Source organism: Desmodus rotundus, chromosome 1, assembly GCF_022682495.2.
Source record: "Desmodus rotundus isolate HL8 chromosome 1, HLdesRot8A.1, whole genome shotgun sequence".
NCBI lineage: Eukaryota > Metazoa > Chordata > Mammalia > Chiroptera > Phyllostomidae > Desmodus > Desmodus rotundus.
In genome coordinates this window covers 190,978,704-191,000,188 of record NC_071387.1, presented here as the reverse complement: position 1 = coordinate 191,000,188, position 21,485 = coordinate 190,978,704, and the positions used below count along the sequence as shown (strand labels likewise).

At 34.6% G+C, this 21,485-nt stretch overlaps 1 protein-coding gene across 2 annotated transcripts in view; it reads left to right on the top strand.

The window, feature by feature from the left end:
- The window catches only part of LOC112321026 (cadherin-18), a 591,686-nt gene that overhangs the window by 11,042 nt on the left and 559,159 nt on the right, over positions 1-21,485 (top strand). Inside the window, exon 2 of one of the 2 annotated variants that reach the window (XM_053914028.1) lies at positions 13,373-13,433. The gene's annotated coding sequence lies outside the window, so the exon portion shown is untranslated. Of the gene's footprint in view, positions 1-13,372; positions 13,434-21,485 lie in introns of those variants that run through there. The other variant, XM_053914024.2, reaches the window with a different exon arrangement.

The window sequence follows — 21,485 nt, the reverse complement described above, 5'->3', positions numbered from 1 at the left end:
TCTAAGAAGTGCAACAACATTTCTGTCTCCTTCCTCTTCTACTCAAACTGGCTATTATTCTCCTAAAATGGCTAATTAAGTCTTAGGTTCACACCCAAACCAATTCCCTTATCAATTGCCCACTTGGCCACACCCTTAGTTTTCTCTTTCTAACTAAAATGCTTTCTTTCTTTCTTTCTTTTTTTGCAATATGAATAGGCTGAGAATATTCTAAAATTTTAAGCCCTGCTTACCTTTTGACTAACAGTTCCATCTTTAAGCCATTTCTCTCTTTTGGCATTTTACAAAAGCGTTCAAAAGAAGCTGAAACACACATCAACACTTAGGTATTTCCTCAGCCAAATATCCAATTTCATCACTCACAAGTTTTATCTCCCGCCAAACACTAGAACAAGAACACAGTTCAGTCATGTTCTCTACCACTTTGTAATAATGATGCCTTTTACTCCACTGCCCAATATTGCATCCCTCCTTTCGTCTGATACCTTTATTTCTCCCAACATTTTGTTCATGACAGAACAGAGTTCTCTAGGAAGACTGAAGCTCTCTGTAACTCTCCTCTTTTCCTTCTGGCCCTTCTCCAGAACTGCCTTTAAAGTCCATTTACGACAGTGTAGGCTTTTCTCTAGCATTTACCTCTGAATTCTTCCAGCCTCTGCCCATTACTCATGTCTGAAGTCCCTTCCACACCTCAGAGCTCTGTTACAGCAGGACCTCTACTTCTCAGTACCAGTTTCCTGTCTTGGTTGGTTCAGAGTAGGAGCTTGTAGGTTGATATATATGATGATCTGCTCCCAACTCTCAAACATGCCCCTCATTTTCTTCTATTGTTTTTCATTAATAAGACTTTACTTAATTATACAACAAAAATCTGAAAAGTAGTGATGGAAATCTTCCACCTTATGCTCTTTTCTATTAATTTACTTACTCTTGTATATTGTACCTCTAAATATGGCTCAAATATCTCCCTCTCTTCCTTCCAACTTTATTATTTAAAGCATTTTTGTCTGTAATATGACCATAGTCCTATTTTCCTGTCTTTATTTTTTATTTCCTGGAACTCAAATTGTTGCCAAAGGGAAATTTTCCGGCTGTAAACCCTGACTTGTTATTTTGCATAAAACATTCTCTATCCTGGCGGGTGTGGCTCGGTGAACTGAGTGCTGGCCTGCAAACCAAAGGGTCACTAGTGTGATTCCCAGTCAGGGCACGTGCCTGGGTTGCAGGTCAGGTCCCAAGGAGGGGGCATGTGAAAAGCAACCACACACTGACATTTCTCTTCCTCTCATTCTCCCTCCCTTCCCCTCTCTAAAAGTAAACAAATAAAATATTTAAAAAACAAACATTCTCTAGTGTTCTGTTTCCAAAAATAGTGATGTTGAAGGAGGGATCCATGTGCTCTGGCAGTTACTCGTGTCAAGCTATAGTGGCAGAAAGGTAAAATAATAGAATCTATCAGAATACTTATTTTCTTCTGTTAAGTTTTATTAATTATAATGCATAAATGTAATAGAAAGGTAACCTTGAATTTCTACGTAAAAGCTTTTCAAAACTAGTAAAACCCTAGAAAAATCTTGATACTTCCCTCCCAATAATGGATTAAGTCCATAGTTCTTTTGTTTTTTGTTTTTAAGAGTTTATTTATTTGTTTTTAGAGAGAAGGGAAGGGAGGGAGAGAAACATCAACATATGGTTGCCTCTTGAGCACCCCCTACTGGGGACCTGGCCCACAACCCAGGCATGTGGCCTGACTGGGATTCGATCCAGTGGTGCTTTTGTTCGCAGACCTGCACTAAATCCACTGAGCTACACTAGACAGGGCAAAGTCCATTGTTTGTAATTCCTACAGACTCTTGCATTCCTCCTGCACCTTATTGCCTTGACCAGTTTTAAATGAACTAGCATTTTGATTCTGAATGCTTCTCTGTCAAATAGAAATTGTATATGATAGTATATGTGCAGTTAATTATAACACTGAACATCTGTTCCTAAAGATATATATATATATATATTTTTTTTTTTTCTCTAGGGTGTCTGGTTTTTCTTCCCACAAAAGGCAAAACACAATTAGCATTCAAAGAGGGGAAAAATGATTTTTTTCTAATTCTTTGAACTTTTTTCTCTTGACTTTTAGGAGTATGATTGTATTACTGAACACCTGTTCTTTCTATATATTAATCAACAACAATGCCTTTCCCCCCCAAAAAAAAAACCCCAAAACAACAACCACAACAAAACAAAACAGTTGTCTTTTTTGTAGAGAAAAACAACTCTAATAGGGGACATGTTTAGAGAAAAAGAGCCAGTATAAAATATATTTATTTTTAAATTTTCCCATTACATTTCATCTAATGTAAATGACTCATACTTTTATGTTTTCTCAGCTAAATTTTGGGCATCTGTACCAATGTCTCAGACCAAACTGGTATGAGTTAGATCCTGTCTTCTAGTCACAGCAGGCTTCGGTTTTAATGTTCCAAATGCACCCTGATAGTAATCTTCCTTTCTTTATACCTTTCTTCTTATCACTAGGAAATCATTCTTGGGAGAACTAGACACCCCAATAGACTTTTCAACTACTGAAATGGAGAATTTAGACCCTGCCTGATGAATATCTCAGCTCACACCCAGGCTGAGCGTACACATACCCTTCTGCCTGTCAGACCAGCGCTTGTTGTGTGTCTCCACAAAGCCACGTGTTTTTTAATACTAAATATTTTTAATTTTTAAAATATAAAACTATTATGTTTGAGGTATTTTTAGAACAAACAGTTCATTGTTAAATATGATGAGGGATGCCCCAAGACAGAATTTATTTATAAAAAGTGTGTATTTATTCTTACATGTGTAAACTTCAATCACCTTCAAAGCACTCTCCATTTGAGGCAATAAACCTATTGACATATTTTTTCAGCTACTCAGAACAGTTTTGAACTCATTGAATTTGATGCCTTTTCATGCTTTTTTGTTTCACTTCTTCTGCATCAACAAAATGTTCCTTTTTGAGGGCTTTTTTCCGTCTGAGAAAACAAAAATAAAGTCACTTGGGACTAGATCAGGTGAATAAGAAAGAGGACATTGGGGTCATACTGTTTTTGGTCAAAAACTGCTGAACACCCAGAGTTTGGTGGGTAGGTATGCTCATAACCCACCCATCATGGAATGGGAAAAAGTGTTGAGTCTTCAAAAAAAAATTCACTGAAGCAGAACACAGCCTCTCACAGCTGGTACACTGACACAGATGGGTTCCTAGAACACTCACCTAGCAGGGCGAGCCTGTACTACCTGGGACCTACCCTCCACAATATAATTCCAGTTTTTTGGGGTCCCCCATTGTGTTCAATTCAGTTACTGAGAAAATGTTAGATAGCTAACAAGACCTCCCTATTTTATCATTTTTATTTTTCATGTCTCTTTTTAAATATGTTGTATAAATAATTAAAATAAACATATTACCAATTACCAGTTTTAATGATTTAAGGGAGGTTAACATCTTTCTTCCAGAACTGGCATAATAAAAGGTGGTGATAATTTTGATATTATAGTGACACATGTACTTTTAAATAAGTATTTTTATATTTAATTCACATCCACATTTTCCTTTAAAGACTATCATTCACAACTAAAGATTATGTGATGAAGTGGTTATATAATAATCATGTTAATATTTACAATTTTTACTCCTTGAGGTCATTTTAAAGCAGTTTTTGATAAGTACCTCTAAGACCTCTCTGTGTAAACCAAAAAAATAGGTCAAGAATATCTGTATCATCATTGGCAACATTGACTATTTCATTGAATGTGTGTTAATGCTTTGGTTGTAACAATTAAGCTGGAGAATTACCACATCTGTGATTAGCATTAAAACTTTTAAATAGCCCAAGCAAAATATATGACATTACAGTATATTAAATTAAAATATTAATGAGACTTTTATAAAGCATTATTTTAATTGATTACATTCTAGTATTTTGCTTTGTTATTAATTCTTTTTAAAAATATTTAGATTAAAAAAGAAATGGTTTAATTACTTGCCTCTGAATCAGTAGGGTTAATATACAACTGACTGTGCACAGCATTGTGTGTTTATATTTTTATAGTCAAGTAAATTAAAAGTAAAATAAAAATGACCTTTTTCTCATACAGCAGTAAATAATAAAAGACCTCAAATCTGATGGAAATGACAAAGTCCCCTTCTCTGGCATATGGGCAAACAGATGGATGTTTTTTTTCATACAGTGAAACATGAAAAATATCCAGAAAATACTAGTAACATTTATAGTAAAACTAGGATTAATTTCAAATATAACTACTATATTTATAAAATAACAGAGAATAAGAGGAAGTAACTAAGGGAGTAAGGGTGTACTTGTAATCCTTTAAAAATTATTAATTTCTGAAGAATTTTCTTGACATTTACAATTTTAATCACATAGATCACATCTTTATCTTATGTAATTCATAGAACAAGAAAACAAATACATGAATTCTTTTCTTCAAGCTGATTTATTTTTCTGGGAGTATAGTTTTCATACGTAAGGTCTCATGGCCCGAATGTCAGTGAGAAAATGTGAACATTGTGTAAATGTGGTGGAAGAGGAGGAACTGAATGGAGGGCACTCATGATGCCTTTCTATGGTCTTCATGTCAGACCCACACAGAAAGAAAAATTGGATTTAAAAGTGACTTCTGTGAACATTACTAATGTAATTCTCTACCTAATGGCATAAAATTTTTCTTATTTTCCCATCTTTTACATTCATTATCTCAATTACCTTATCTCTCCACTGAAAAGTGAGAATCAGTTTGACTAAAATATTTTGGAATTAAAATATGTTGTAAGATCTAGGGACATTTTCATGGAGAACATTGTTAACTGATTTTGTATGTACGTATGCCATCCTATTTGAACAATGAGAGTTTTAAAACATTACTTCATTTGGGTTAGTATTATATGTTCATTTTACCTTTATAGGTTATAGAAACTCAGTAAGAAAAAAAAGATAATAAGGAAAGCTATTGCCTGTCCTTTTCTTCCAGATAGAAAACAGAATCTACACAGTGTTCCTTACTAAGCAGAGAACATGCAGTTCTGGAAAGGATGCACAGTGGACCACTGCACTCCAAGATGCCTTGTTACTGTTTCTATGGCATCTTATTCCCACAGTGAGGGCACAGCCAGTGCGCCGTGCCTCAAGAAGTCAGCGTATCCATTCACTTCCAGTTATCATGAGTCTGGGCCCCCTAGAGTCTTCAAATTGAAGTCCCAAATATCTTTTGTTTACACGAATTATTTAAGCCACTCTTTACTATTTTAAAAGTAAAAACTGAGGCTTTTTTTAAAATTAATTTTTTAAATAACAGTTAAGTGTGGCATTGCTTACTTTTTCATTCAGAGATTTTTTTTAAAAGATGTTATTAATTTTTAGACAGAGGAGAAGGGAGAGAGAAAGGGAGGAAGAGAAACATCAGTGTGTGGTTGCCAATCACATGTGCCCCACCTGGGACCTGGCCAGCAACCCAGGCATGTGCCCTGATTGGGAGTTGAACCCATGACCCTTTTTGGTTCACAGTCCAGCACTCAATGCACTGAGCCACACCAGCCAGGGCTATTCAAAGAGATTTAATGTCTGGCATAATAGAAGGCATCTGCTTCTACTAGAAGCAAAGAAGAGTTATTGTATCTACTTCTTCGTTTGGTCTGTGATGACATGATGTTTAGTTGAAGCATATAAAAAAAATCTAGCCTTACTCAGATATACTGTTGAGAACGGCATTTTTAATTCTTTTTTTCAGATAATTGTGAGGGGTTTTTTTTATACTACATCAAAACTCAACAATTGAAAATTGTTTACCTATAAATGATTTTTTTAAGATTATGCATTGGTTATTTGAGAAATATTGATTTATTGAGATATGCATATCTTCTAAGTATTGGTAATTTTCATTATAAAAATAAAATTTGCTAATATTATTCATAAACACATCAATGAAGGCTATAAAAATTGAAAAGCTGTGAAATTCATTAGGATAAATACAAGCTTTCCAAAATTTTAATGTTTGCTTTGAATATCAAATCATTGGCAACAAATACTATCAGCTGTTTTTTGTTTTATTTTTTTTTGAGGTAACAGTTTCCGTTCAAAGAAATTTCTGAAGATAGTCAAATCTAACTAGTTATAGTTTGTCTGGTACTATGTCAAGTTAAAATGGTATTACATGGGGGAAAAACCTAGTTTAGTTCACAGGTCACAACTTAAACAACGACCTATAGATATTTCCTGGAAACAACCATCACACTTTAAACCCTAGCATAAATGTCTAGTGTGTCTCATGATTATGTCTTATTTCTGCACACAGAATACAAAAATGGTATGTACTCAAGGGTATACATTTATTGATATATACTTTTCTTTATCAAGATGTTTACCTACCTTGTTTTTTTACCATCAGTGCAGGGGAACGGTAAGTGTAATATTTAATTACCATGAAAATAATTTGGAACTCACACACCAAATGAGTGGGTTCTAGGGATTTCTAGAAATCTAGAGACCACACTTCAAGAGGTACAATCTTAATGAAATTCTTGTCACATTCTTAGTACCCTAATTTCTATGCAAATATATCATATAAAAAAACCATGAAATTTGGCATAACATAGACACTTTAATGAATAATATTGTACATAACATAATTAGGACTCTCAGTAATTATGTCTCTTCCAACATTGTGAAAACACATTGAAGAGCACCAGCTTAGTTATTACTTGGTGAGCCCTTTATGCCAAGGCTACTAAATCATTGTCATTTAAGAATATAATTAGCACATCTCATTAACTAACGAAGATAATGACCATTAAAATTCTTTCCCAATTTATGGTTTCTCCTTTATCACAATTTAACAACAATGTTCTTCCAGGGTAATAACAAAATTGGCTTACAAATGACCCTTATAGTAATGAACAAGCAGCACCTTGTATCAGGGAGCAAAGGATTATGTATTCATTGCACTAGTAATTATATAATATAGTGAGGTTCTATTGCTGATGACTTTCCAGTGTGACTCAGCTAAAATGTTCTTTCTAACATTATTATGTTGCAAGTACGAAGGTAAACCAGAGTATGGCTGTTTTTCTTTACCAATCTTTATTTACAAAATGAAGTCAATCTCTACATTCTGAGTGTTAAAGGATGAATTACAATGCTCGATACAAATAAACTATAGAAGTATTTCATATGTAATATGATCTTATTTATAAATTCAAATGTTCTATTCAAATGTCTTATTTTGATTTTCTAAAAATTGTTTCCTGTTTTTCTATATGAAACATTTTAAATTATCTGAAATTAAATAAAAAAAGAGTTCTACTGATAATTATTAACATTCTCAAAAGGATAACACAGAGAAGGAAAAAGATCTTTTGAGGTTGCTGAGATAAATGCATTTACATTTAGTAATACAAATCAAGCTGAGTCAGACATTCACTGATTCACTGATATCACTGTGACAGGTGGTTTGATCAGTTCTCTATTGCTGTGTAACAAAGTGCCACAGACTTAGGGAATTAAAACATCTATTTGTTTTCTCACAGCTTCTGTGGATCTGGGGCCCAGGCCTGGGTAAACTGGCTCTCAGAAGGCTGAACAATGAGTTTGGGGGGACTATAATCTCATCTGAGGCACAGGGCCGTCATATAAACTTATTCTCTTTCAGCAGAATTTAGTTCCATGAAATTGTAGGATGGAAATTTCCATCTTCTTGCTGGCCATCAGCCAAGTATCTCCCTCAGCTTCTGAAAGTGAACCGCCTGTTCTAACCAAACATGGTGGCAGAGCAAAATAAGCCTTTTTGGGATATTGATTACTTTAAGTATTTATTTTTAAGGAGCACAGACTAAAGAAGGGACTTTTACTCTCCCTTTACCTGCCTAAGAGAATTTAGATAGAAAAACCTGCTTAGGAAAAGGAGCTATCACCTTAGCACAATATACACTAAGTGTGGGAGACAGAAAGGAACCTAGCAAAGTCTCTGTATTAGATTCCCTTCTGTGATACACTGTTTCTGGATGGCCCTGCCAGAATTTGTTTACCTCGCTTGCTCTTTCTCATCTGCCTGTGAATTGTATACTTTCCCTTTGAAATCCTATACCCCTTCCTTCCTCTCCTTCATCTAGAAAGACATATAATATTCAGCTACCCAATAAGTAGTGTGTTGCATGTTCTTATAGAAACCTCACATATACATATAATGAATTTGATTATTTTCTCCTGTTAATCTCTCTCATGCCAATTTACTTCTGCAAAACCAAAAGGTGAATCAGCTTGCTATAAAGGAGTCTTACATAGCACAACATAACCGCAGACTGACTCCCATCCTGGACCTTGCCCGCACTCAGGTGGGGAGGGTTACACAGAGCCTTACTTACAGCAGGGGGCGGAACTGCCAACTCTGATGCTCAGCTACTTAAGAACTCTTGGGAACCTCCCCCGCTCCCCCAGTGTTTCTCAAGAGTTTCATTCCATTATCACATGAGCTCATAGTGCAAGATGTAAATCAGGTCCAGAGGTAGACATGAGGCCTGCATGTGATCTACTAGGCAGAGCTTGTAGGGCTTCTACAGTCTTCTTCATTTGTGGACCAGAAAACTAACAAGAAAGTCATCAGCTTTCAAAACTTACAATTTACAGTGCCAACACATGCCCAGGAAAACAGTTACAAACATGTTGATTTAGAAAATAGAAGGTAAACAAGGATAAGTGATCTATAAGAGTGTGAAGCATTGTGTGTCAAGGCCTTGGAGAAAAAGCTTTTGTGATTCTTGAGGTAGTGTCTTGGGCTTCTGGCTGAGAAAAATTTGTAAGGCGCATGTTTAATTCGTTGAAAATGACTTAGTGTGATTAAATACTCTGACATGTTGATCTCTCTGAAGTTCCAGCTTGAAGTCCCACAGTTACACCTACTATCTTTCTTTTGCATCATGCTTTCAGTAGCCACTTTATGACTTTTATCATCTTTCACCATCTGGAGAAACGGGTAACTCTCAAAGTCATCTAGTTCTGTTTCTTTGTGTTTAACAGTTCCTTCTACAATGTATCTTTCTCCTCTCACATTTTGATGTAATCAGCAGGCCAGGGTGGGGGCGGGGGAACAGGCAGAACTGTTGGTACTTAAGTTCCTCACTCACAAGCTCTATCCCCACAAAACTACAGGGCAGTTTTACTAGTCTTATGTCACTGGGTCACAGGGACCTCCCTCTGTCTAGTTTTTAGTAAAATGTTCCTCACTTCCTTCTGAACCCTCCCTGGTGGCATCTTCCAAATCCAGATAACCACCAGTCTGTTCAAGGGGATTTAGGATTTATTCTTTTCATTCCTTAAAATTCTTTAATGCACCACCTTCCTAGTTGCAAATATACTCACACTTTTTTTTCAAATAATTTTTTTGTTGTTGTTGAAGTGGCACCTCATATCCAAGTACCAAAACATGTATTAATTTGCTACGTTGTATAATAAGTCATCTCACAGACCATGGGTCAGGACTCTGGGCATGGTTTAGCTGTGTTCTCTGCTCACTGTTTCCCCAGCTAACATCAAGGTTTCAACTGGGGCTTGCTCTCAGCATTGAATGAGCTGGGGTTTACATTGATGACTAAAACCAGCTTTCTCTGAGACCTTTAGACCCCAAACCGGTCAACAGTCATCTCTTGGATATTCAAATACTTTAGTACCCTCTGTTTCTGTCTAACAGTTACGATATTGGGCATAATTTTGACAATACTAATAATCACCAGTATTTACATCACAGAGACTGGGCAGGATTTGAAATATAATTAAAAGCTAGTATAACCCTGATTACCACAGTTAATTTGTTTATGAATTGCTTACTGGATTTTTGCAGATGTGATAAAATATTTGAATTATTTATTGAGAAGTTAAACAGGGCATTAAAACACCCAAGTTATGTTCAGTCTTAGCGTTACAGACACAAGTTTTCGCGTGGCCCACTTCCCACTCTCCTATGGAAAGCTGTTGGAGTGCTGACTGAAAGCAGGGTGCTGTAGTGAAGATGGCCAACGAAGTGAAGGAGTGAATGCCTGAGGGAACAGTTGTGCCTCTCTCTTTTTCCCCTCCATCGAAAAAGGCTAGAATAAAGTGTTCTCTTGTATATGTGCTTTCTTACAATAATTTCTCATCTCCATAAAGCGCCCGTAACATGTCCTCCGCCAGCTGTTCATGCGTTGTACTCTCAGTCGCTGCTGTATCACCGTAACACTGGGATTCCCTCGGGGATGGGTACCATATTGTCTTCCTTGTGCATCCAGGTCAAGTCTTTGTGCTCATATATGTTAAGTTAAACGTAAGTGTTTGTTGGATAGACATGTGAATGAACTAAAATATATAGAAATGAATCGTTTTTAATGTTTAGAATTTAACATACTGATAAAGAACAGGGTGCTATAAATCGAAGGTAACATCTGACCTACCTGTGACCTCAAATGGACTAGTTGACTCTCAGGTTTTCTTTCCCGCAGATAAATGTGCTTATTTTATTCTCAGATTTACCATCCTGTCTCTGTCCCCCTTTAAAGGGCAATTTCACTGAAGAAAATGTTGTCAACCTCTGTTTTTACTTTCTCAAATTTTCACCCACTTCTAGAGCTGCATTAATTTAATTTGATTCACTTCTATACTTACAGCTGTATCAGCATGTATCAGTGTCACCGTTCCCTCTATAAGTGTGCATGGAGATACCTCTGTCCTGAAGTATTTCTTTCCCTTCTGCCTCTCTCTTTCTCTCTCTGTACACACACACACACACACACAAACTCATCTACTTTGCTCATTCAAGTCTCCTTCTAATCAATTGTTATTTCATGTAATTACTAGGGTTTTTCCATTTTAGGCTCCCTTGCCTAATAAAGAAGCATGTAATAGAGAACCTTTGTTAGCCGTGTGATTCTTACTCACCGTTTCCTCACCACTACCATCGCAGCCACTACAAGAAATGTAGCCATTTGTTCTCATATCTGCAACACCAATGACACATGTAACATTGGTGTCCTCTAGCTCTTTCTGCTCCCTCCCCCTCTTCCTTCATATACCCACCATGTACCTCCTTTCCACTGCCTGTGTGTATGTATATAATTCATCACCATATTTTATCCCTGAAGTAAATATATATTCTTACATATACTAAGGTGTTAAGAAGCTATAAGGATATATTATTCTAGAAAACAAATTATGAAAATAATATTTCAGAAAGAATAATCTTAAATTAATGCCCTGGCTTCAGAATAAAGACCAATCTTCTTATCACTATGCCATTTTTCCAACACTGTCTCTCATTTTTCTTTTCTGTGATGCTTCATCCATTTTTTCTCTGGCATTTTGGGAGCATTTTCCTCCTTCTATAAATATACATTTATAAGCATTAACTGTGTAATATTTATATATGCCTGCTTTATATTATGTCATAAATATTTCCCATGTTCTTAAAAATCTTCATAGACATAATTTTATTGGCTACATATGACCCTACTTTAAGTTTGAACATTTTACATATTGTTAAATTTTCTCTTTATCACCAAATATTCTCTAATGAACTAATATTCTCTAATATTCTGTGATGAATCTTTTTGTGGGTAAATATTTGCCTGAATTTCAAATCATTTCTCTGGGAAATGCCTTATGGATTAACACCAGAACACACCAATGTTTCACATTTTACTTACGTATATAACTCAACAGGCTCATACAATGCATTGTGCTGGGGGCATTCAATGTAACCTCCAGTATTTTGTCAGATATATGGGGTCCATCCAGAAGATCTCCAACCATGTAATATGAAAAATAGAGACAGCTATTGAAGAAATTATAAGATACCAAAGAAACATTGTACAGAAGACAATGATTGACCCATCAGTTTCCTTCAAAGTAGGTAACTTGGGACCTCACACAGTTCTCCCAGTTGCCACCAGCTGCCTCAGTGTATTTTCCTGAATTTCACTTATTCTCTGAAATCTTTTCCCTTTCAAGGTGATTTAAGTTTTTGGAAAAACCAGAAGTCACAGGGCACCAAATCTGGGTTGTAGGGGGGCTGAATATCCTGGGTGATTTGATGCTTTGCCAAAAAAACTCTGCAGGTGACGTGATGCATGAGCGGGTGCGTTGTTGTGATGAAGCTGCCAATCACCAGTTGCCCATAGCTGTGGCTTTTGGAATCACCCAAATAGTTTTTACAGCCATATCTCTTTTTTGTTGGTGGTGGTATTTTAAGATAGCCTGCAGAGGCCTTAGTTTTTGTGAATCATAATATGCCTGAAACTTAGAAAGTGAATCGAAATAAACTCTATTGCAGCATAACATAATTAACTTTGAAATGGTGACCATATTGTTAAAATGATATATTTCCTTTTCCAATTAATAGTGTACTTTTTATTATTTGAAGAGTGCAAATTTAATAATTGTTGAAATTATTTATAAAATAATAGTTGCATTTAAAATATTAGGCATGTAGAAATAGCTTAATATTTTTCTTACAATATTAAGACAACATGAAAGCAAAATCTATATCCTTTAGTAAGGAGAAAATATTATAAACCCTTTTGAGAAAGTACCTGACTGGATTATTTTCATATATCAGAATTTCTGCACGCAACACGGAAGATGGAGTTGTTATTCATTGGTGACCTCTCCTGGTTGACATAGCAGTTTTCAGCATGCAGTGCAAAGAACAATAGTACATTAATGAGTTTTAAAGAGTGAAGTCGGGAGTGTGTCTCATACTTAGGTCCAGGGCTGCACACATGGAGTAATAGGCTTTTTCTATGGAGCTTTTTCTATGCTAGCCATGGAAAAGAGTAGAAATGGTCAGCTGTGTGCTATTGACCATATTTCCAATAAGCCTACCTTATTTTTATTTAAAATTACTACTAATGCTTTATACTTTAACGTTAACTGTGTATTAGGCACCATGTTAAATGCTGGAAATGTATTATAACACTTAACACTCGGACCTCTTTCAAGGGCATATAATACTTCTTAGCCAGCTGAAGTAACAGTGGTTCAGAGAACGTAACTAAATTGCCCCAGATGGCACAGCTAACAACTGAGAGCTTTGAGATTCTAGTTGGGGTTTCTGTGTCAAAAGGCAATGTGCTAAACCAAAAATTTGGCAGTTCAAGCCACTCAATATTTTCTTCTTTGAAAAGTGTATTTGCTATTCATCTACCATTGTTTTCATGAGTCAGTTTCTTGATTGGTATGGAAAAATATATAATAAGTATGTTTAATATTATTTGTAACTATGCACAGTTTATATTACATGAGTTGTTGAAATTGTTTTTATGTATTTTTCCTTTTTTTTGCTTCAGAATCCGATCACATCGATATATAAGAAGAAAATATATCACCAATCATAAAGTGAATTATAAGGTAAATTTTCTGTATAATTTTGTTATGTTAAATATATAATAATATATTATAAATTGTGATTATATGGTTTAAAAAATATTCAATACTCAGATATTTAGAGGTTTGGCAAATCAATTTTCTTCTGTGTTTTGAAACCATTTTTTTAAAATATCACTATCCCAATATTTTCCATATTACATTTTGCAATTCTTTATTAAAGACACACTTTTCAAATGTCCTAGAAGCAGTAAAGTTGCATTGATATTAGGCTAATATTTATAGTTGTTTCTAAATTTTCTTTAAAAAACATGAAAGCTCAAGAACAAGACTGACTTATGCAAAATAAATTCCTCTCAATAAATATGTTATCATACTGACTTTCCATGTTTTAAAACTATTTCTAGTTGTAATTTTGTATATGTTTGTGCTTGCAATATGTATGCAGAGAAAAGTCAGATTACATATGTTTTAGTATTCACTCATACTTTTTACTAACATGGATCTCTTTCTTAGTAACGCTGATTTTGTTTTGTAACATACATGTACATTTAAACTTCCTACTCTAGAGATATAAATTTTCATGGCTATTTATCATTATTTATTTGTGTAAGTGTGTTTATAGATAAGGTTTATTAAAGTAATGATGCCTAAATTTGAATAATAGATGTAGATATTTTAAAAGTTGAGTTATAGATAAAAATGTCCTCTACCATTTGGGTGAGTGGTTAATATCATCTGATACAAAAGTGCCTTGCATTCTAAGAAACATCTTGACTACTTGAATTTCTTATGAAAAGATGAAATGTAAGAATGCAAGTGATAAGAGCAAAATTAGTATTTTTATTTATTCTGGAAATTACACTTCATTATACATATAGTATATAATTGCCTGGTATTTTAGGTAAGTGTATATATTTCTTATTAATTCTAGCTCATTTATACCCAATATCAATGAAGCTTTCTTCATTGTTGAAACTTTCTTCATTTCAATTTTGAAATATCCACATTTTCAATGTCTTCAACACTCTATATGTTCAAAGTCAAATTCTACTGTTTTGTATAGTGGGCTTATTATTTTAGAATGGCAAATCTTAATATGGATGTGTTTTTGTGATGATAAATGCAGAAACAGCAAACAAAATCTAAATGAAATTGTGTTCTATTCAATTCACTATATAAGGTAACATCATTTTCAGGGTAGGTTCCTCCTGCCTGCGCTTCACCACGTCCTTACCACCTGCATCATCCTGGGCGGGCACTCGGAACACTGCAATCTTGACTATGTTGGGCATTTTGTTCAGGAGCGACATTTTTAATCACACAAGTTCAGAATTTATTTGTGTTGCAAAGAAATTTGGTTTGAAAATGCCTTTTTTGATGCAGAAATATGCAGGAGTTTATACTGATTACATTTGTTACTTAAAGCCTAACATGTTTTCATTTGGTCTTTATATTAAATCTCATGTAAACTTTAACTCTTATAAGTCACTCTTAAGATTCTGTTATAAAATTCTGTTTCCTATTCTAATAGAAAATTCTGTTCTCTATTCTATAACATTTGAGGGCTTAAATATCAAGACAATATTTGTATATCATAAGTGAGTACAGACCTGGAATTAATATTCTTGACAAAAGACATTTTTGCTACTAATTCACTAGTATGTTAGCAATTTTCCTCTCCATCTACAATCTGCATTTTCTTAAATCTCTGGTTTAAAGCCAGAAGTGACCTACGTAAAAATATAGGATTACGTTTGGCAAGATTTCTCATATTCTACTTCTCTTCAATAATGTATAACTTTCTTCAAGCTTTTCTTAGAAAAACAATTTTTAGAAAGGCACATGTCCACTTTAAATTAAATATTTAAATGACTTTACAGTAGGATTCAAAATATACCTGTTGAATGTTTGGTGGAGTAAAACTACAAACCAAATTCTAAATTAGAAAATAATTAACAGTTGTTCCATAATTTAAAGTAAAATTATCCCAAGTTTGGTAGAGAGTCCAAGGAACTATTTTTATTTATTTAAATGAAATAAATGTGAGTAAATAATTGATGCATATTGACACTCAAGATTTATCTCATACAATTTCCCCTGGATTATTATTTTATTTTACAATTATAGAAAAATCACATAATGGATGTTTACTTGATTTAGTTATGTAATATTTATCCATCCATGTCCTACTTTCAAAAATGTGAGTACTAATGTAGGTCTATCCTATAAATTTCTATAAATGTTATTTTGTATAGTTTATATTAGAAAAATATAATCTATTTGTTGTATTTACCCAATGATACTTTAGGGGTTTTTGTATATTTCCATGTACCTTTCTTAGTACAATAAATAGTCTTATATGATTTATAACAAACCAAGTGCAGTATGCTATAGACTGTACAATTCTGTATTCATTAATATGACCACATGTTACACATTACATAGGACTAATATAGAATGCACACAATAAGTGATTGCTATCTGTCAACTCATTTACTCATCAAAATTACCTTATGATATAGGTATGATTATTACCTTCCAGAAGAACTGTGGGTAAAATAGAAATGGCATATTTTTTATAGGATTTTAGACAAGTATTTTAAAATATCAACAAAAATAAAAATAAAATGTGATTAGATTAAGTTCAAGATTTGCCTACTCTTATATTCTTAAATACAAAGGAGTAAAACTTAAATGATGCCAATCAGCTCGGGGCCTCTACCTACAATAGGTCTCCTGGGTTTGATTTACTTGTCTGTGGATTGACCTGGTGAAACCTCTGGTTTCTAATTGTAGTTGTTGAGATGCATATATTCTGGTTTGAAAAGAAGTAATTCTGGAAAAGCTCATCAGAGGCTACGCTGTTAAGAGAGAAAACTAACTTCAACATTTTCATAGCTTCTGCTTCCATTTGTTTGGACGTCAGAGTCCATGGCAAGGAGTCTGTGCTTAGATGTCTAGGATGAATTTTCCTCTTCTCAGGCAGTCATAGTAGGTTTATGGGCACTTCCCTCATCTGGAGTCTAGACTCAAGCTGACAGTTTAGAGGAGAGAATGTGATTATGTGCTTTCAAGTTTCTTTCACACATGTTGCTGAAGAGCATTATTTATGTTGCTTAGAGTCAAATGTTTGTCTCTATTGCTTACTCAAGTGTCATTAATTAAAACATCTCATAGAACAAAAAACTTTCTTCCAGTCTGCATTAAATCTATCACTTTAATATTTCAAATCTTACCAAAATCTTCAAATCCTTTAAAAAAAATAACCACATAAGGAAGATTTTTAATTCAGTGATCACACACTTGGATGCCTAACTGATATATATACCCAAGAAAAATACTTAGTATATATTTATAAATAAATAATTATATTTCCTGGAAGATAACAAAGTAAAAGAATTATTTCAAAAAATGAATGAATCTGTTGAAGTATAATGTCTTTGAGTTAACCACAAATGTCCTCAAATATTTCTTTGTTTCTTAATATTCTACTTTCTAACTTAATTAATTTCCTTTTATAATTTTTGACACTCTAACTTAAACTACGGAAATTTTTTTTCTCAAAAAGTACGTTTGATTTGCCTTTTATAAATGGCAAGTCCTTCTTGCCAAGTCTGTTGTCTTCAGAATCATAGTTAACTAACTGTATTGAGGAGGGGGCCCTTCACTCATTTGTGTTCATGTTCTACCTCTTTGCATCTAGTCTGAGTAAAGTACATGAAATATTGAGATAAAATAGGTTAGTAAATGTTAATTCAATTGAATTAAGGAATGGAAGTGGTGAACAGCTAGTTAAATAGAAGATGCCCCTTAAAAGGCACAGAAAATGTCTCAGGGAGCAGAGGTTTGCTGATAGATGAGGGAGAAACATCTGAGTTTTGACTTATTGGCATGAACTAGCTTACTGGATTAACAAATCGTGAGGCTGGAAGCATGGAAAGCATGGACTGTGAAGGAATCAGCTTTGATTGACAGGGCTTCCCTGGATGAGAGGAGAGGGAGAATACCTGAAAATGTGGGGGCTGCTGACCTGAGCTCAAGAAACAGAGCTGAACTTTCAGGTGTGGAGCAGCTGACTAACCTAACATATGATATCTCTGTAACTAAAGAGAAAGTTCCAAAATGCTGAGTATTTTCATTTTATGCATATAAACCAGATATCCAATGTAAACCAGGTATTAAGTGATTGAACTGCAATTTCATTTAATTTCATAATAATCTATCTTTATTTTCTCCATTTTATTGATGAGGACGCTAAATCTGGCTAGATTGTGAGTACTTCTGGCACAAACCCTTTGCTCTCAGCCATCGGGAACTCGGGGGCATGGACACTTTTATCCGTACAGGCACGTGCCATTGTGAAGGCGCTCTGGTACTTAGAGTCCTTGTTTGTTTGCTTTTTCCTAATTATTGTTTCATGATTCCCTTCTTTATATTTTTACTTCCTGCCTTCCTTCCAGTAAAGTGCTAGAACTTCTATTGCACAGCCCTTCAGAATATGAGCAGAATTTTGTTTCTTTCTGCATTTTTTATGCCTACAGTTTGCATACTTTTCTTGAAATTTTCAATAGATGTCTGGTTAAAAAGGGTTTCATGTGAATAAAAACAACAACAAGGGGTAGAAAAAAACCATACTGATACATAGGTCAGTTGGAAAACACATCTTCATTTGTAAGTGGTTCCCTAATCAGAGTATGCAATAACTGATATACACAATACTCAATAGTCACCTGAATGAAGTTTATAACATCTAGGAAGGGAGATTTATGACAATTTTGTAAAAGCATAATATGGCAAACTGACACATCTTCTGACTTATTTGCTGTGTTTAATTGCATATTTCGTAGAATTCACTGAAGGCCTAACTGTAGTAAGCATTTGTAATATGAAAATACCACCTTTTGTATTTAGCACCACTTTTATGATCTATGGATATTTTCATACCTCCATGTACTGCAGCTCAACCTTCTCAAAAGTTTTATAGTCATTGTCCGGTTCACCACCCAGCCACACTTCCCAACACACCACAGAAGCTCAATATCATTGCGTCCTCTCTTCTTAAATCTTGCCATGTGTGAACCAAGAACAGAGATAACGTTAGCTATTGTACATTAGCTAGCTCTTAATGCCTTCTGAATTTAATTCTGCATTGCAGTTAAGACGCAGAGCTCTCTGAAAGTAATCACCAAGAAACTACTCGAATACTGAAAAATTCTCTTCTAAAACTGACCCATGGAGGTTTTTATTGTGCTTTATATGTGTATATAGTTTTTTAAACAATTTTTCTTTTTATTTATTTACTTTTAGAGAGAGGGGGAGGGAGAAAGAGAGGGAGAGAAACATCAATGTGTGGTTTCCTCTCAGATACCCCCTACTGGGGGCCTGGCCCACAACCCAGGCATGTGTCCTGACTGGGAATCAAACCAATGACCCTTTGATCTGCAGGCTGGCACTTAATCTACTGAGCCACACCAACCAGGGCTATATGTGTATGTGTTTTTTAATGTGAGTTATGGCATGTTTAAAGAGGGGCCCATGACCGATCGCAAATCATGTTATTCAGCTTCATGAGGTTTTTTGTGTAATTACATCGCACACTGTGACGGGCACTGCAATGTAGGTTGGTTATCTCTCTGAGAGTTCACCATAATCTGATACAGTAGATACTACTATCCGCATTTCTTCAGAGAACTTATTGAACAACTCAATCTAGATCAAACGGGCATTCGCCCTTAGGTTTTCTGACTATAGTTTTAGAACTTCCTCTTATCACTCTTGGCTCTGTTTGGAATCCATTTTTTTTCATTTCTTTTTTTCTTTTTACCTTCTTTCCCCATTGCTCTGATTTCTATGTTATCTCAGAAAAATACATCGGTCTTAGACACATTTGTTTTGAGATTCAAATACTGGCATATTTATGGGGATATAAAAATATTTTAGGACATCTTTTGATATAGTTTCACTTATTCTAAACTAGAATATACTTCATCGTCATGCCATCTACTTCAACACTATTGCAAAAATAGTGCATACAGATTGTTTTGTAAAAAGTTAAAATAAAGTTGGTGGTCAATATAGCATGACTGCAAGTTTTAATTATTAAGCCTTCCCTGCCAGGAAAGCAAAAACCTTCGTTCAGAGCTGAAGACCTATCTACCAAAAAATGGGTATTTTTTTTCTGATTTAATGTCTCCCCTGGATACTGCTAAATCACCCTGTGGTATACAAAGACAAAACATAACATATTTAAGTTTTGAGGTTTCCTGTCAAACTGTTTTATGCAGTTAGACTCACACATTAAATCTGTAGCTTAAAGGCTGATTCAATTTAAAAAAGAAAAAAAAGAGTTCAGATCTCTCTCCTTTTCGGGGGCCTTCATTTGGGAGATTAACTAAGTTCTTCATTTATCCCACTGACAGAAGATTTTCCAAACTGGATGAAGAGACAATGATCTTACCAGTGACAAAATTCACTTGATGATAATGTAATGCATCATTTAAGCCATGGCGTTTCAACTAAACGCAATGAACTTTTCTTTCTTCAAAAGTTTTGAAAACCATGAAGTATCAAGAAACATCTAACATTTGCATATATTTATCTTAAGCAAACTTTATAATGTTTGCTTTTACCCAGTTCAAATCATGAAATTCTTTTTAATTTTTTATGCTTAAATTAATTTCATATATATGTTATTGTTTTACTATTTTGGTAATTGTGTGTTTGTGATCAGTCTTTTTTACATTTCATTTTTATTTTTTATGTTGTTCCTCTTTTTCTCCCTTTCCCCACCTCCTCCCAGGCCCATTCTTTCCCCTCCCCAAGCCAATCCCCGTATTGTTGTCCATGTCCATGGGTTGTCCAAAAACGTTCTTCAGTTAATGCCGTCACCGTCTTGTCTGTGACCATATGACCTGAGTGCTCCCAATCTTGTCTAATTTCTTACATGTTTTTAAAAGCATCAAAAATGGAGTTTTTCTTATTATTGTGGAAGTAGGCAATTTAGTTGAAAGCCTTTGCTTGTTCTTTTCCACTGTTGAAATGATGAAGCTGGTCCAATACAGATACATGTGCACACAGTAATACACACATACGTGGATGAGGAAACAAGACAGAACTAAACTATTGGATGATAATAATAATGTGAAGGACTCGTGTCTTAGCTTGGCTAGTCAAAACAAACTACCATAGCCTGGGTAGCTTAAACAGCAGACATTTATTTTCTCACAGTTCTAAAGGCTAGAAGTCCAAGATCAAGATGCCTCTATGGTTTCTAGCGAAGGCTCACTTAGTAACTTGCAGACAGAAAGATAGACAGCAAGCTTTCTGATGCCTCTAACCTCATCATGATGGCTCCAGCAGTTTTGTTGAAATTCATCTAACCCTAACTACCTCCCAAAGACGCTACATCCAAATACCATCACGTTGTGGGCTAGGGCTTCTCCATATGGATTTTGAGGGAATGCAGTTCAGTTCATTGCCACCAGTAAGAACGATTTGGGATAACTGGTCTCTGTCTTAAAGAGGGTAGAGACATTGATGAACTTCATGATTTTTTAAAGTCAAGTTTATTAACTCGATTTCAATGTGTTTTATAATAGTCCCATGTTCCCCAAAGTTTTTGCCCTGGCAGAGTGAATTCTTTATCTATTGCAGCATGTGTGGCTGAAGATCACTTTTTAATTACATAGAGTAAAACATGTTAAAATAATGGTTTTATTTTTGCTATCTTTTCTTCTTAAAAATATTAGTTCTCATATCCCTATAACATATCAACATAATGTATCTTTGTCTCAGGACAGTGTAGCATGTATAAACAGGTCAAAAGGAAATTACATTCCATTTAGCAAGATGACTGTTATAAAAGGACAATATTAGAGTCTTGATGGTAAAAATGGCAGAGGCTTCAGAACTATCGAAATTGCTAAAAGTATAGGCAACTTCTAAATAATATTGGGCACACACCCTAAACTAACAGAAAATAACTTTAATGACATTTTAACAAAACCCAGTAACTGTAATTTAAAGCTAACTAGACACTGATTTTGTTTCCTTTTTTAAACATATTATAGTTAC